The 15,574-nt window shown below is 38.4% G+C and overlaps 1 protein-coding gene across 1 annotated transcript in view; it reads right to left on the bottom strand.

Moving 5' to 3' along the window:
* RAPGEF4 (Rap guanine nucleotide exchange factor 4) overlaps positions 1-15,574 on the bottom strand; it is a 337,054-nt gene that overhangs the window by 119,837 nt on the left and 201,643 nt on the right.

Genomic DNA, 15,574 nt, shown 5'->3' on the forward strand with positions numbered 1-15,574 from the left:
AGACCTAAATAGACATTTCTCCAATCAAGGCATACAGGTGGACAAGAGGCACATGAAAAGATGCTCATCATCACTAATTATTAGAGAAATGTAAATCAAAAACTACAATAAGGTATCACCTCACACTGGTCAGAATGGCAACAATCAAAAAGTCTACAAACAATAAATGCTGAGAGGGTGTGGAGAAAAGGGAACCCTCCTACACTGTTGGTGGGAATGTAAATTGCTACTGCCACTATGGAGAACAGTATGGAGGTTCCTTAAAAAGCTACAAATAGAGCTACCATCTGATCCAGCAATCCCACTCTTGGGCAGGTATCTGGAAAAGACGAAAACTCTAATTAGAAAAGATATATGCACCCCAATGTTCATCGAAGCACTGTTTACAATAGCCAAGACATGGAAGCAACCTAAATGTCCATCAACAGATGAATGGATAAAGCAGATGTGGTACCTATATAAAATGGATATTACTCAGCCATAAAACTGAATGAAATAATGTCATTTGCAACAACATGGATGGACCTAGAGATTATCATACTAAATGAAGTAAGTCATACAAAGACAAATATCATATGATATCACTTATTTGTGGAATCTAAAAAAGGATACAAATGACCTTATCTACAAAACAGAAACAGACTCTCAGACATAGAAAACAATCCTATGATTACCAAAAGGGAAGGGGGATGGGATAAGTCAGGAGTTAGGGATTAACAGATACAAACTACTATATATTTAATATATAAACAACAAGGACCTATTGTATAGCACAGAGAACTATATTCAATAACTTGTAATAACCTATAATGGAAAAGAATATATGTGTACATATGTACCTATAGATACATATATATATATCTAACTGAATTACTTTACTGTACACTTGAAACTAACACATTATAAATTAACTATACTTCAATTTAAAAAGCTTGAAAAAATACAATGGGCAAAAGATCTTAACAGATGTCTCAACAAAGAAGATATACAGATGGCAAACAGCATATGAAGAGTTGCTCAACATCATTTGTCAGGAGGAAAATGAAAATCAAAACAAGAATGAGATACCACTACATTCCTATATTAGAATGGCTAAAATACAGAAAACAGACAATACCAATTGCTGGTGAAGATGCAGAGCAAAGTAACTATCATCCATTGTTAGTGGGGATGCAAAATGGTACAGCTGCTTTGGAAGACAGTTTGGCAGTTTCTTACAAAGCTAAATATAGTCTGACAGTACAATCCAGCAATTGCACTCTTAAGTATTTACCCAACTGATTTGAAAATTTATGTTCACACAAAATCTGCTCACACATGTTTATGACAGTTTTATTTATAACTGCCAAGAAATGGAAGCAACGAAGATGTCCTTCAATAGGAGAATAAACAAACTGTGGTACGTCTATACAATGGAATGCTATTCAGTGATAAAACAAATGCTCAAGCCATGCAAAACACTGAATCTTAAATGTACATTTCTAAGTGAAAGAAGCCAGTCTACATACTATTTATTTGACTTTCTGAAAAAGGCAGAATTATAGAGAGAAAAAACCAGTGGTTGCCAGGGCTTCAGATAAGGATGGATAGGTGAAACACAGACAAATTTTTAGGACAGTGAAACTGTTCTGTGATACTGTAAAGGTGGATACATGATATTATGCATTTGTCAAAATGCACAGAACTTAGCACCTGGAGTGAAAGTTAATATATGAAGATTAAAACTATGATTTAGGAGGTTAGGGATCCCAGGATGGAATGCAGACTGTGACAAAAGAATTTGATTGTATTACAAATGTATGAAATAACCTCCATGGAGGGAGTAGGGTGAGGGAGGTAGGGAAGGTGCTGACTTAGATAGTTTTAGAAATGAGCAGTCTGTAAGACTAAAGGCAAAACACTATACATAAGTACTCCATTCTAACTGATAAAGTTTGTTTCTCATAGGGGTACAGGTAATCAAAACCACGATACATACATGCTAGAATTAGACAATTAAATAGATGACAGATGGTACAAGTCAAATTTCTCAATGTTAGAGTGAGAAGTTTCAAACAAGCAAGAAGAAAAGGCTAGAATGATCCATTTGGTAGTGGATTACAGTTAGAGGAATCGGTATGAACTCATACTTGGCTAAATATAGATACAGATAGATGTGTGTATATATATATGTATTTATAGATATGCATTATGCACAAGTTAGTATACCCACATATATTTCCTTGCTCTTTTAGCTGAGAGGGCTTAGAAGCAGTAACATCTCAGTAGTAACAAGCACACATACCACCCAGATCTTGGTTTCTAATACCAAGATCTTCAATAAAAGGAACAAAGGATCCTTGACAAAATGGCTACTGCTAAGATGGGGACAGGGGATATACAAGCATCTAGTTGTGTCAAAAAATGTCCAAAAATATAAACCAAAACAAAACACGATTATGGAATATGTCAATGAAACACAGGAGCCAACTTAAAGAGCTACCAGTGGCCAATGCTGGAACAACTTGACTAAGAAAATAAATAATATTGGCTTACAACTCAAAATATAAAATAAATACCTTTGAGTCTATGCTGATATGAAAAACAGTGGAATAAATAAATAAATAAATAAATGTGGTAGAAGAGACAATCTCCCATGAGAAGAATTTCAAATGATTTATGTAGATATCTGCTATCAAGGAGGTAGAGCATAACTCCCTTCTCAAGTGTGGGCTGTGCATAGTGACTTCCTCTCAAAGAGTTCAGTCTGGAAAGGGGATGACTTTACAGTAGAGAAACTTGGAAAATACTACCTTAACCAAATAATCAAAGTCAATGTTAACAACGATAAATCACCTTGACAGTATATATTCTTGATATGGTGTGATGAAAATGGTACATCTGTTGTCTTTCCCAGAAAACCTATAATCTGAGTCTGATCTTGAAAAAATATCAGACAAATCACAAGTGAGGAACATTCTCCTAAAGACCTGACCAGTATCCCTCAAATTGTCCAGTTCGTCAACAACAAGGAAAGTCTGAGGAACTGGAACAACCAAAGGAGTCTAAGGAGACAGGACCACTAAATATGAAGTGATATCCTGGAAGGGGTGCAGGAACAGAAAAAGGATACTACGTAAAAACAAAGGAAGTCTGAATAAACAATAGACTTTCGTTACTAATAATGCATCAATACTGGCTCATAAAAATGCTAGAAGATAAAAATTGTCAATTCATAATTCTCTATCCTTTAAAATATCCTCTAGGAATGAAGGTAAAAGAAAGACCTTCTCAAACGAAGAAAAGCGTTGGTGAATTTGTAGCCAGCAGACCCGTTTTACGAGAATTTCTAGAGGAAGTTCTTCGGTCAGAGAGGAAATGATACCAGTCAGAAACTTAGAACATCAGAAATGAAGGAAGAACAACAGCAACGTAACCAAAAATAATTCCAAAAATGGGAAGGGGATGAAGTGAAAACTGACTTTAAAAGATATTGATGGCTGTTTGAAAAAAAAAAATTATTGCAGAGGAAATTCATTCTCCAATATGGTTGGGACAATATTAAAGTCCTTTCAAAAACTTCACTGAAAAGATAGGATGTGAAACTATACATACAGTGTAAACTAAAATTTGTTTCTATGTATTAAATATAGAAACACTCAGAGCTCTGGGTGGTGGCATTTTAGGAGATGTTAAAAAACAGTTTTATATGTTTCCAAATATTCAACAGAAGTACTATTACACTTATTATCAGGGAAAGATAACCATGATTTAAAAATCCACTGTCTTGCTGGACTTCGTCTTAGACTCTTGGCATAAACATTTCCCTTTAGGCACACAATATAAGCTTCAATGACTCATCTGAATGTAAATTTGGCTCACAGACTTTAAACCAAATAGATAAAAAAGAATTCCTGTAATATCCTAGGACACATAGGCTTGCTGCTATCATCTACTGGCTCAGAACCCACATCTAAGTATCTCAAAAGACTTAACAAGATCAAATCTTGTTAATTTCCACATCATTCGTGTTAAGAAGACAGTGAAAAAGAAATTATGACTCTGATTGAAGGGAATGCATGTAGTTTTTAAAGCACAATGCTTAGGGCAATCAAAGCTGTTGCAAAATGTGATGTCAACATTATTCTCCTAACTGCTTCTGTCCTATTTCTTCATAAACAAGGGATGAAGACTAACCCCCAAATGTGATATTGATTGCATTATGCTGTTATCTGAGTACACCAGAGGAGGGAGACTGATATTTCAGAAGTCAGCTGAATGTGCGTCACCGGGGAGGAATAGTGAACAGCTACTATTTCCTGTCCTGCCTTCTTCCAGGGCCAGACCTCCCCACTGTCAGAGCTGAGCCCACAGTGGTATCTCACCCACACTGACTCAGAATTGGGGTAGAGGGACCACAGGACCTACACTAGACCAGTCCGTGTCCTTCCCCAAGGTTTTCTAACAGTAGCTGCTGGGGAAAAACCAGGAATAGTTGGTGACCATGTTTCCAGGCTTGGGGAGAGGTGGAAGTAGAGCCCTTGGCCTCTATTAGCCCAAGGCCAGCGCCACACCAGCTCTTCCTGTGGACTTTGCCTTTGAACTGGCTTAAAATGGGTTTCTGCCCCCTGTATCCTCCATAGTTTGGAGTTATACAGTAACTTAGTAACTGCATTCTTTTGAATCAGGAAAACATCAGGGGTGGTGAATAATGAAACTTTCTTTTTTCAGAAATCCTTTGGGTTCAAGTGACGTGGCTCTTACAATGTGTGAGGTATTTTGGCACTTAAGTCCAGTCTCTCTCAGTACCACATTCTGATATAATTATCCGTTTAACCAGTCTCTGTCCTAGGCTGTTTAAGCTGTTAGGCTGTTTGCTCTTTGAAGTCAAGAATTCGTTTTATTGGACTTTGTAGCTCCAGAACCAAAGTTTGTATCTGCACGGCACATAGTGGGCACTTAATACATGTCAGTTGATTTTAAAAGAATTAAATATAATCATTTTTCTCCTATTATGGAATTACTTCACTCCTTCAAACTTAATTGGAAATTTGTGGCTTGGCTGGAAAACTTAATTTATTTAAGAAAAAGAGGGTTATTAACCCATTTAGTAGGATAAGACACTATAAAGAGAATGATTAAACTAATTAAGAAAACAAATTGTTTCAAGCAGGTCATAGCCATTTAAATCATATAGAAATAATTTGTGGGCTAAGTTACAAATAATGTGCCTCTACCTATTCATCCTAGGTCCCTGAGGATTTCTATTAAGTCACACTTTGTTAGCTTGATTCATTTACTATTTCTACCTGAAATATTCTATAAATCAACTTTTCATTAACCTTTTATTTGAAAGGTGATACCTGCAGTTATACACAAAATTTGCTCACAAACATAAATTCTCTTAAAATCTACAAAATATAACAGAAGGGGGGAGCCAAACCTAATAAAATTCTTGCTTATTTTTGTCTTGTATTTAATTCTTTCAGAAACATTCTAATTTTTTTCATGCCCCAGGCATATACTACTCAGTATAAATACCTAAAATCAAATCTCATTACCACTCTCTAATCTAATGTTTATTATCATTAACGATTGACTGGACGGGGTACAGTACAAAAGCCTACTCATACCTCATTCCTGGATACTGTCTAGTATAACGACCTTCAAACTAGGTGTCCAAATTCACTTCATCCTCAGTCTTCCCTTTCTTAGCTGTTGGAGCTGTATCCTTCTGCGTGATTGGGCCAAGAACCCTTAAGTTGTCCTTGACTTCTCTCCTTCTCTCTCACCTCACATTTAATTCATCAGAAGATCCTAGGACTCCATTTTCAAAATCCACTCAGAATGCAACACTTTCCACAGCCTCCAGTGTGACTACAATATCTCTCTCTCCCCATTAGCTGCTCAGGAGTCAGAGTTTAGTGACATTGCTATGTCAAACTATTTCCATTCTCATCTGCTGATTTATGTGAACAAGCTTTTCCAGTGCTTACATATCTAAAAACCAAGAAGTGGAGAACTGATGTTAACCCCCTGCTGCCTACAGATAACAAATTCATTTTTAAAAAGCACCCAAGTCATTCAATGATGCCTTTACAGTTATAATTTAATATTTAATAATTATTTCTAAATATATATAAAATATTTATTTTGTTTTGACAATTGTATACTACTACTAACTATCATTCAACTCAGAAGAAAAATTTTAAAGGAAACTTACGGTCATTAGAAATTTTAAAACATTAAGATTTAAATATATACTTATTTTTGATACATGAAAGTATAAGAGTGTGATCAATTAGAGACTTTCAATCGTAAAAATACATTACAACTTGGAGGTGCCACGTTAACCCTGCCCAGCTCACATTTGGACACTTAACACGAAGGAAGATTATCTTCCGTTTTATTTAAGACACTTATGTTTGGGTCTTTGTTACTGTAGCTAAATCTGTATATTGACTAATACATTGTCGTAATTTAAAAGTAATCAGGTCCGGGCTTCCCTGGTGGCGCAGTGGTTGAGAGTCCGCCTGCCGATGCAGGGGACACGGGTTCGTGCCCCGGTCCGGGAAGATCCCACATGCCGCGGAGCGGCTGGGCCCGTGAGCCATGGCTGCTGAGCCTGCACGTCCGGAGCCTGTGCTCCACAACGGGAGAGGCCACAACAGTGAGAGGCCCGCATACCGCAAAAAAAAAAAATAAATAAATAAAAATAAAAAAAAAAAAAAAAAAAAAAAAAAAGTAATCAGGTCTGGACAAAGATTCATTACAATAGGATAAAATTCTATGTGGCAACTAGAATGGGAATATAGTTTAAATGAGAAAAAGAAGTAATATAACATTGCCAACTGTCACAGAAGAGTTTATTCATATATTTTTAAAATGATGAGTAACAAAATATTTCCCATAATGTCCAACTCTGGGCTAATACACAGTAAGCATTCTATAAAAACTTGCTAGTTAATAGAATCACTTCTTGGGGAAAGCTGTTTGACTTACAGGATTGGGACTTAATATCTTTCTATGGACTTGCAGATCAGATGCCCCTTCATTTAGTAAAGTGAAATTATCAACAACATATTAGATTGGAAGATATATGAATGGATGAATGAATGAATGAATGAATGAGTTGGATATTTGGATAATTCAGAGGTTCCCAAGTACCAGTCATCTTACAAAAGAAAATAAAATTTACTATTAATATTTCCACTTTCATCCAAACATTTTGCGCCATGTAACTAAAAACTTCAGTTGTAAGGTTAGACATGTAGAAACACTGGAATGGCCACCAGAGGGAGCCCAAGTGTTTTTCTGAACATACCAGACACCAAAAAGAAAACATAAAGCTGGGGGAACAGGGGACGGGTGTGTGTAGCGGAAGGGACCATTACCGGTTTCAGTCACAAGAATATCTTGTTGAATGACACAGCCATTTTTGCAATATGTTACAAATTCCTTTACTAGGTAGTTGTACATTGCAATGCTTTGAAAATTTAAATAGAAGAATTTGTTAATATAATATTAAAAAAGCTCACATACCCTAAAACTAGAAGGTGCAGGGTGGACTGCCATGATGACATCCATGATTCTCTGCTGGGCCCCCAAACGAGCCAGGTGCCTTCTCCAGCTTATCTTCTTTACTCTCTTACAGCTCTTACTCTCTACCCCATCCGTCTTTGTAGTCAACTTTGGGTGTGGTTTCCTCACTTTGTCTGGGATTGGGCTATCAAATTACAGCACCAAATCAGTGCTTGGTGTGACTTGGGAATTGTTCATTCTCTTAGCTGAGCTAAGTTACAAGGACATTAAGATGAACGACTTTTCATTTGGCATCTTGCTGTCTTCCCAGAATTGAGCACTGGACCAAGTCCTAATAGGACGCAAGCTTTTATAAGGTTTCCCAGACCCAATCTCCTCCTAAACCAGAACCTCCTGGACAGCCTCAGAGATCCCCAGTCTAGGATAATATCCCTGGACTGAGGTTACCAACAAGGGTGTGATCTCCTTTGGAATGAATCTCCTTTGGAATGAAGCTCCAGGGAAGCTTAATGTAGTGTTTTATGTTTGGGAGCAGTGTAAAGTTTGGGAATTTCCCCCCTGCTTTACCTTATTTGATCTCCCAACAATCCTTTTGCTGTGGTTCACTGGGGAAATCACCATTTTATCGATGAGGAAACTGAGGGTCAGAGCGCTAAGACTTGTTCAGTGTTGCTGGCTATTAAGTGTCAGGGACAGAAGCTGATGCACCTCTGGGGACACAGACTATAACAATGAATATGTATTGAATCCAGTCATATTAGTATATTCTGAGACAGAAATAAAATTCTCATCTTCCTTTTCTGTCAAATTACGAATAGGTAGAAAGTCGTATGGAAGTGAATTTAATGGCTTAGCACCTGTTTTATGGGGTATTTTCACAGTATGTTTTCCTAAGTTTCTTTTTCGTGTCCGGAGGGGATAATTTTATCATGTATGCAAATAAATGAGCAGAAACCAGATTAAATTCCACAAGGTTAGGTCCTCTGCTGAATGCTGCTAGCTTTAACATGTTGATTAAAGCCTTGACTATGGAATCAAAAGCATTCTTATTAAATTTGACAATGACACCCAGTTGGGTGGGGTGGCTGGCACTTAGGAAAACTGGAATGAAATTTAAAATAACCTTGACAAATGGAAAAGGAAAAAAGAGGTCAAAATTCAATAGAAAGCTTTGCAGAGTGATTCATTCAAGAGAAGGGGGAAAAAAAACAAAGGAGAACCACAGAAATCAGAGAGCACTGACTGGGCAATTATAGCAGAAAAGGAGCTGGAGATCAGAGTGAACAATAGGCTTCAAAGGCATCAGCTCCAGATCTGTCATTTTTAAAAGGAAGGCATGATATTGGGATGTACAAATAGGGGGAAATTCAAGCTAATTCCCCATCTGCATTCAAAACAGATCAACCTTTAGTTAACGAAAAAAAAAAGGGTGTTTTGTTGGAACCCTGAAATGCCTGATGCTTAGAAGTCAGATTTTGACAACTTTGCAAGGGCTCCTAGCAAGTAGAGTCCAAAATAATGAAAAGTTTTTTATTTTGAAAGGTTTTGAAAAGCTCTGGTACTCTGTTCCTTTGTTCACGCATCGTTCTCCTTTTCCCTTCCACCTGGGTAACATCTACGTTCCATCAAAAGCGCACGGAGGCATTTCCTCCTCTTCCGGGAGGGCTTCTCTGAGCCCCTCCCCTTCTCCTGAGAACCACACAGCCCCATGTGTGCCTCCTGAGAGTATGTAGGGGTGCCAGCACTGGCACTTGGCCTGCCTCATCTCACTAATCCTCCTGGCAGGCCCCTCGGCTTCCACCGCTATGCCACTACTCCCACACTACTGTTACTCTTACCCCGTAGCTGGGGAAACAGAGGAGTAAAAGGTTAACTAACTTGTCCACCTTCACATGGTTAGTAAGCGGCAGAGCTGGACTTAACTCAAGCCCGCAGAGCCTCTAAGGCCACACGGTCATGCCACGGCCTCCAGACCACACGTGCCACAGCGCTGCAGTGTGCTGGCTTGTGTTCACACGTCTGCTTCCATCCCCGGCTGCAACTCCCTGAAGGTGCTACACTATTTTCATGGCTCCACGTGGCGCCTGGGATCCATCAATACATATGCATTCGATTAAAGGTTTTCAAGCAACTAGACAGCACATTCTACGGGTACTTCTGAATCATTCTTTGACTGAAGGAAAACAGAAAATAAAACAAAGCTGGAGAGAACTTGAACATTTATAAAAACTGGCAATAAGAATTCTGAACAAAGCCTGATCATATTACAAAAAGTTGGTGTTACGATTTTCTTTTCTGGAAATTCTAAAGAATGAAAATGGTTAAATATAAATTTATATATACATCTGCATGTGTCCATACATGTACACATGGGTGTGTATATGTGCATCTATCTATAATGTAATTTTACCGAAAGGTAAAGAGAACAACTATAGAATATTTTAATATCTATGGACTCAGGGCGGTCTTGACACCTAATTATTAGAAAAGAATCCAAATCCTAAATGACATGTAATCACTGGATTAATTTATCCAGTCTAAGAACACTACAATTTTCTCTCCTAAACCTAAGATGTATTTTGCAAATAATTTGGTTTCAACTTGTCAAAACAAGGACAATAAACATTCAAACACATCAAACATAAACGATACTATATATTTTATTCCTACAGTCAATCAAGATAACATGCTAGCAGCGCCAAGTGACTGGTGATGAACATAATTGCCTACAGCACAGAACAAAATATTTCTGAAGACAGCAGTGTACTCTCCCATAACTCTGGAATCAGCAGTGTAGTGTCTTACTATCAACATGACATTAAGTTCCTGGCCCTGCTGAGAGTGGAACTAATTCTCAGCAGGAATGCCAATAGTGAACAGCCTCACCTCAAGGCCGTGGCATTTGTTAAAGTGAGAGCAGGGAGAGGCTGCTGGCTAGAGAGACTGGGGAATATCATTTCTTTTATGATTATTATTTTTAACCATTAAACACTACCCAGGTTCTCTGTGATATCTTGCCCAAGTCAAATTCTGACTACAGAAAACACTGAGAACATATTCAAAGCAAGGTTATGTGGTTAACTCAGCGGCAGCCCTAGATCAGCATGGCAGCAATACTCAAAGGCTCTCCTCCTAAAAATGTAGAGACACCGACATTAGAACACTGAATCAGTCACCAACATTAGAACACTGAATCAGTCACCAAATATAATTTGTAATATTATAAAAATAACTCTAAAATATATTTGCGAACCACCACCCCAATACACCCCGATAGGTGCCCTTTCGTCAAGCAAACTCACGGCTTGCGGGGCCTGCGAACACTGCCGAAGAACATTCAGAGGCAACAAACACATGGCATAATTGACAACAGAAGGTCAGATGTTCAGAGAGTTCCCTGCACTTACTATTTACTATGTAGATGAAGGTCAAGCACACATCATCGTAAAAATTCAATCAGAAACAGAAACAGACTTACAGATATAAAAAACAAACTTAAGGTTACCAGAGGGGGAACGTGGCGGGGAGGGATAAATCAGGGGCTTGGGATGAACGTACACACACTACTATATATAAGACAGATAACCAACAAGGACCTACTGTATCGCACAGGGAGCTCTACTCAATATTCAGTGATAACCGATAGAAGAATCTAAACAAGAATGAATATATGTATATTTATAACTGAGTCACTTTGCTGTATACCTGAAACTAACACAGCTTTGTAAATCAACTACGCTCCAATAAAATTTTTAAAAGAGAGAAAAAAAATTCAATCAGTATGCCACTGCAGAAGCTAGAGAGAGATGGCACAGGCCAGCTTTTATATGAGGAGAGGAAGGGATGGAATAAAAAGCAGAAAGAAATTCAGCAAGGGTCTCTTGCCCCATAAAATGCATAATTCACAAACGTAAAAACAAACATTTCTTCAGAGACCAAGAGTTGAAGTTGTCCTTGGCACCATCGACATTAACAGGCTGTTTTTTCCCGGGAGGTGGGGCAAAGTCAGTCTTGGCTTGCTGAGCTACACGTTCTAATAGGCCAGCTAAGGAATGAGTATTTACACGCTACAAACGCGTAATTTCGGGCCAGCAACACTGCTAAATCTAATCTTCTCTTGGGTGATAAGCAACTTGTCCTTCAAATGAAAACGAGCAGCTCAGGATTTTCTGCCTTCAAGCGTTTGGTTGGTTTGCTCTCCTGTGTAGAGCTTCGTACCCTCAGCCAGTCACATGTGTGTTGCTTCGGTGTGGTGACGGTGCTGGTTAAAACATTCTCACCCTAGACCAGAGGGAAATGGCTGCTGGGGTAAAGCTGTGAACTCTGGCCAGGATGTCCCAATCAGCTCTGGACGCCTACCAGTCACGTTTTAAAGTAGGATTTTAAAAACTGTGTTCCAACATAAACTGTTGGTTTGAATTCACTTTGAAAGCTGGAGTTGAAAGGTTTTACCGAGTTTTATGGAGTTTTCTAGGTTTTTTTTTTTTTTTTTAATATTTTAAGTCTCTATAAGGATACACAATTTCCTTTTTCTTCATCTGACCCAGAATCATAGCCAATCTACAATGGTAAAATAAGACATCATCATTTAATTGGTGGAAAATATTCTAATCTGTTTTCTCTAACCTTGAAAAAGAGCAACAATAGGGATAAATGTTACTATAGTCCCTAAAAATTCCTAAAATTGCTAACCTATTGACCCTAGTAATTACTTATTATTGCTCTCTCCTTAATGAGAATTTTCACAAAGCCTGTAAACCATGTCCTTACCATTTGCCATTTAAAACCTTATGTCTTTATAATAATTTCCAAAAATTATTCTTCATATAAATAACCCATGATTTTTTAAAAGTTTGGGAAGATTTAAGTAATCTTCTTAAAAGGAGACCAACCAACTAGCTTTACAAAACCCCCAGTCTTGCTTGTTATTAGCATCTAGCATCAGCTCTTCCAGTGCTTGGGAAACCTCTGGGCTCTGAGTTGACAGTCCTTTACACTGGGGACGTATCCTTGCGTATTTCACAAGAAGCTTACTAATCACACTGTGTCAACGTTATCACTGCCTAAAAGATGAAGACCTCAAATGACCCTTTTGGAAACAAGATGTTTGTAAATCAGAGAATGGGATTCTTTTGCTATCTCCCTGAGTCTATTTTCTGGCTCCTTCCACACTGAGGAAGAAACGTATAAACTTCTAAAACTACAAAACTCCTTAGCAGTTGCCTCTCAAAAGAATGGAGCACGGCAAGCAACAAAGTCTATCTACGCAGCAAAATATCATAGACAAGCTCATTCCGTCAAAGGGCAACCGTAACATTCAACTAGAAAGCGTCCTTTTCATTGCGATTTTTATGTTCTGTGTTAAACATGGTCAGTCAGGTATGCCACTGATCGGAGACAGAAAAATAAAATAAAATTTAAACAGATCAAAGAGAAGAATCTATAAAACCAACAAGCCCAAACAACTGCAACCTTGACAAAACGGTCTTCTTGCTTTATTGGTTCAATGTTAATTTTTCTAACACTTTTATCAATTATTTTACAGGTTCCAGTATCCTGTGTCATCTAAAGTTGAATGATGTCCCTATGAATTATAATAAGTAGTAGACAAAATAATCCAGCAAGTTAACTGCCAACCTATTTGTTTCTATGGAAGTGCAATTTATGAAAAGAAAGTTCTTTTTATGAAAGGTAAGGCTCGGTCTGGAAATAAAATATAGCTGGCAAGGCAGCTAAAAACACCATTTACTGACGTTTGCATATTTGATTGAAAGCTAAACATGGTGATTAACAAAATCAGGAGTAGAGCTAGAAAAAAGAATTTATTCCTTCCATAAAGAATCTGTTTGGACACTGAGACAATAGTCTAAGTGCTTTTGTTTCAGTCCACAGGCATATTATTGCTATTTGGAGAAACATAAAGGGAATATAATATTGCCCAGCATGTAGTTAAAGAAGGTAAAGGATGAAAGAAATCATCCTAACACAACTTGTCTCTCTTTTTCTTTTTAAAGTAAGACATTTCTGTATTGCTTGTTTTTGCTTTTGTTTTTTTTTAAATATATTTATTTATTTTACTTATTTATTTTTGGCTGTGTTGGGTCTTCATTGCTGCACGCAGGCTTTCTCTAGTTGCGGCGAGTGGGTGCTACTCTTTGTTGCGGTGCGCAGGCTTCTCATTGTAGTAGCTCCTCTTGTTGTGGAGCACGGGCTCTAGGCGCATGGGCTTCAGTAGTTGTGACACGCAGGCTCAGTAGTTGTGGCTCACGGGCTCTAGAGCGCAGGCTCAGTAATTGTGACGCGTGGGCTCAGCCGCTCCTCGGCATGTGGGATCGTCCTGGACCAGGGCTCGAACCCATGTCCCCTGCATTGGCAGGCGGATTCTTAACCACTGCGCCACCAGGGAAGTCCCCAACTTGTGTCTTATAAAGGAAAAAATTCAATTAACATTAACACCACTTTAAGGCTCTTAGGCTTTTTATCTTTCTAGAGCTTCAACTCTACTCATGAATGTCTTTCATCTCATTTGCTTTATTTTGACTGATGGCATTGGAGAGCTTTCCTAATAGCATGTGGTGACGTCGTATCCACTCTACTTGCTGACAGAGGAAAAGTATGCTTCCTCTTGCTAGTGAGTTTGACATAGAATGACCCAAACGAATACAAGTAAGTATATACTATGACTAGTTATTGGGGAGACAGGCTGGCCAGCCCCCTAAATCTCTGAGGGCAAGACGCTGTTAAATTCATTGTATCTGACTTTCTGCAAACTTCAAACTCCTCTTTTGTCATGAAGTGAGCTACATGACAGCTGGCAGGCTTTCTGATTAGAACGTTGTATCTGTCGTTCTACTGTGGGGAGGTCCAACCTAAAGGTCACCAGGTGCCTAAGAGAGACAGAGCATCCTTTTGAAGCTTAGAACATTTGAGACCTCCTGGGGCCTGGCCATTCTGTGTGTGCTCTCCACACCACTGACAGTCCCCTGATGAGGAAGCACCAGGCCCTTTTATCATCTTTATTTGGCTAATGATCCATGTATTATTTGTTACAGCGTGCTTTGGGACATCCATGTCCAAAATGGTGCTAAGATCAGTTACTTTAGCATCTAAAGCCTATGGTTTTAGACTCTCCATGAACCTGATCATCTACAGCTTTACTCAACATACAAAGATACATTTTTTAAATAGCAAAATACCATTACAAAGGTTCACTGAACAAACACATCTTAAGGAGGGTTAGTAGACATTTGATCATGTCCAAAACGTCCATTGGATATCTGGTCCACATCAAAAGGTCCTTGAAATTTGGTTGTATCCAAAAAGTTCATAAGCATATTTGGTCCATGACAAATGGTTTTGGACAGGACAAATATCAAGGACCTTTTGGCATGGACCAAATGTCACTATAGATGCTTTTGGACCAGATCAAATGTCCTTCAAGGTTAAGGAGAGCCATAAAATGTAAAAGGACAGTTACTTTATAAGGGGTAGGGCATTTTTCAGAGGAGAAAAGACAGCTAGAAAATGATACAAGACTTGATAAAATAATAATTATTGCAACAGTCCTCATCTTTACTGAGCTCTGTTGTATGACTCTCCATGCTTTCCACAGATTATCTCACTCAGTACTCACGATGGCCTCTTAAGGTAGTCACAATCAACACCCACATTTTAAAGACGAGGCAAGGATGTTTAGAGAAGTCAAGTGGCTTGTGCAAAGTCCCACAGCTAGGAACTGAAGTCCTTTGCTGAACCAAGTCAACGAGGATTTGGTGTGACATTTCAAGTGACACTGCTAGGTCTTGAACCCAAATTTGTAGTGGTATAGCAGTGGACCAGAATTCCCAACCAGCCCTTTAAAACCAACATTATGAAAGCAGGAGGACCTAAAGAAAGCTAGAGTCAGACCTCTGAAAAGCAATACAGAAATAGTCTGAAATTACCACAGACACCGGCCCCGAAATAGGGAAAGGACAGAAAAGGGAGACAGTTCTGTAACACTGTCACTTGGGTACAGCAACTGAGGAACACAATGACAAGTCAATACAATTGA

Source organism: Phocoena sinus, chromosome 7 (assembly GCF_008692025.1).
Source record: "Phocoena sinus isolate mPhoSin1 chromosome 7, mPhoSin1.pri, whole genome shotgun sequence".
Classification (NCBI taxonomy): Eukaryota; Metazoa; Chordata; class Mammalia; order Artiodactyla; family Phocoenidae; genus Phocoena; species Phocoena sinus.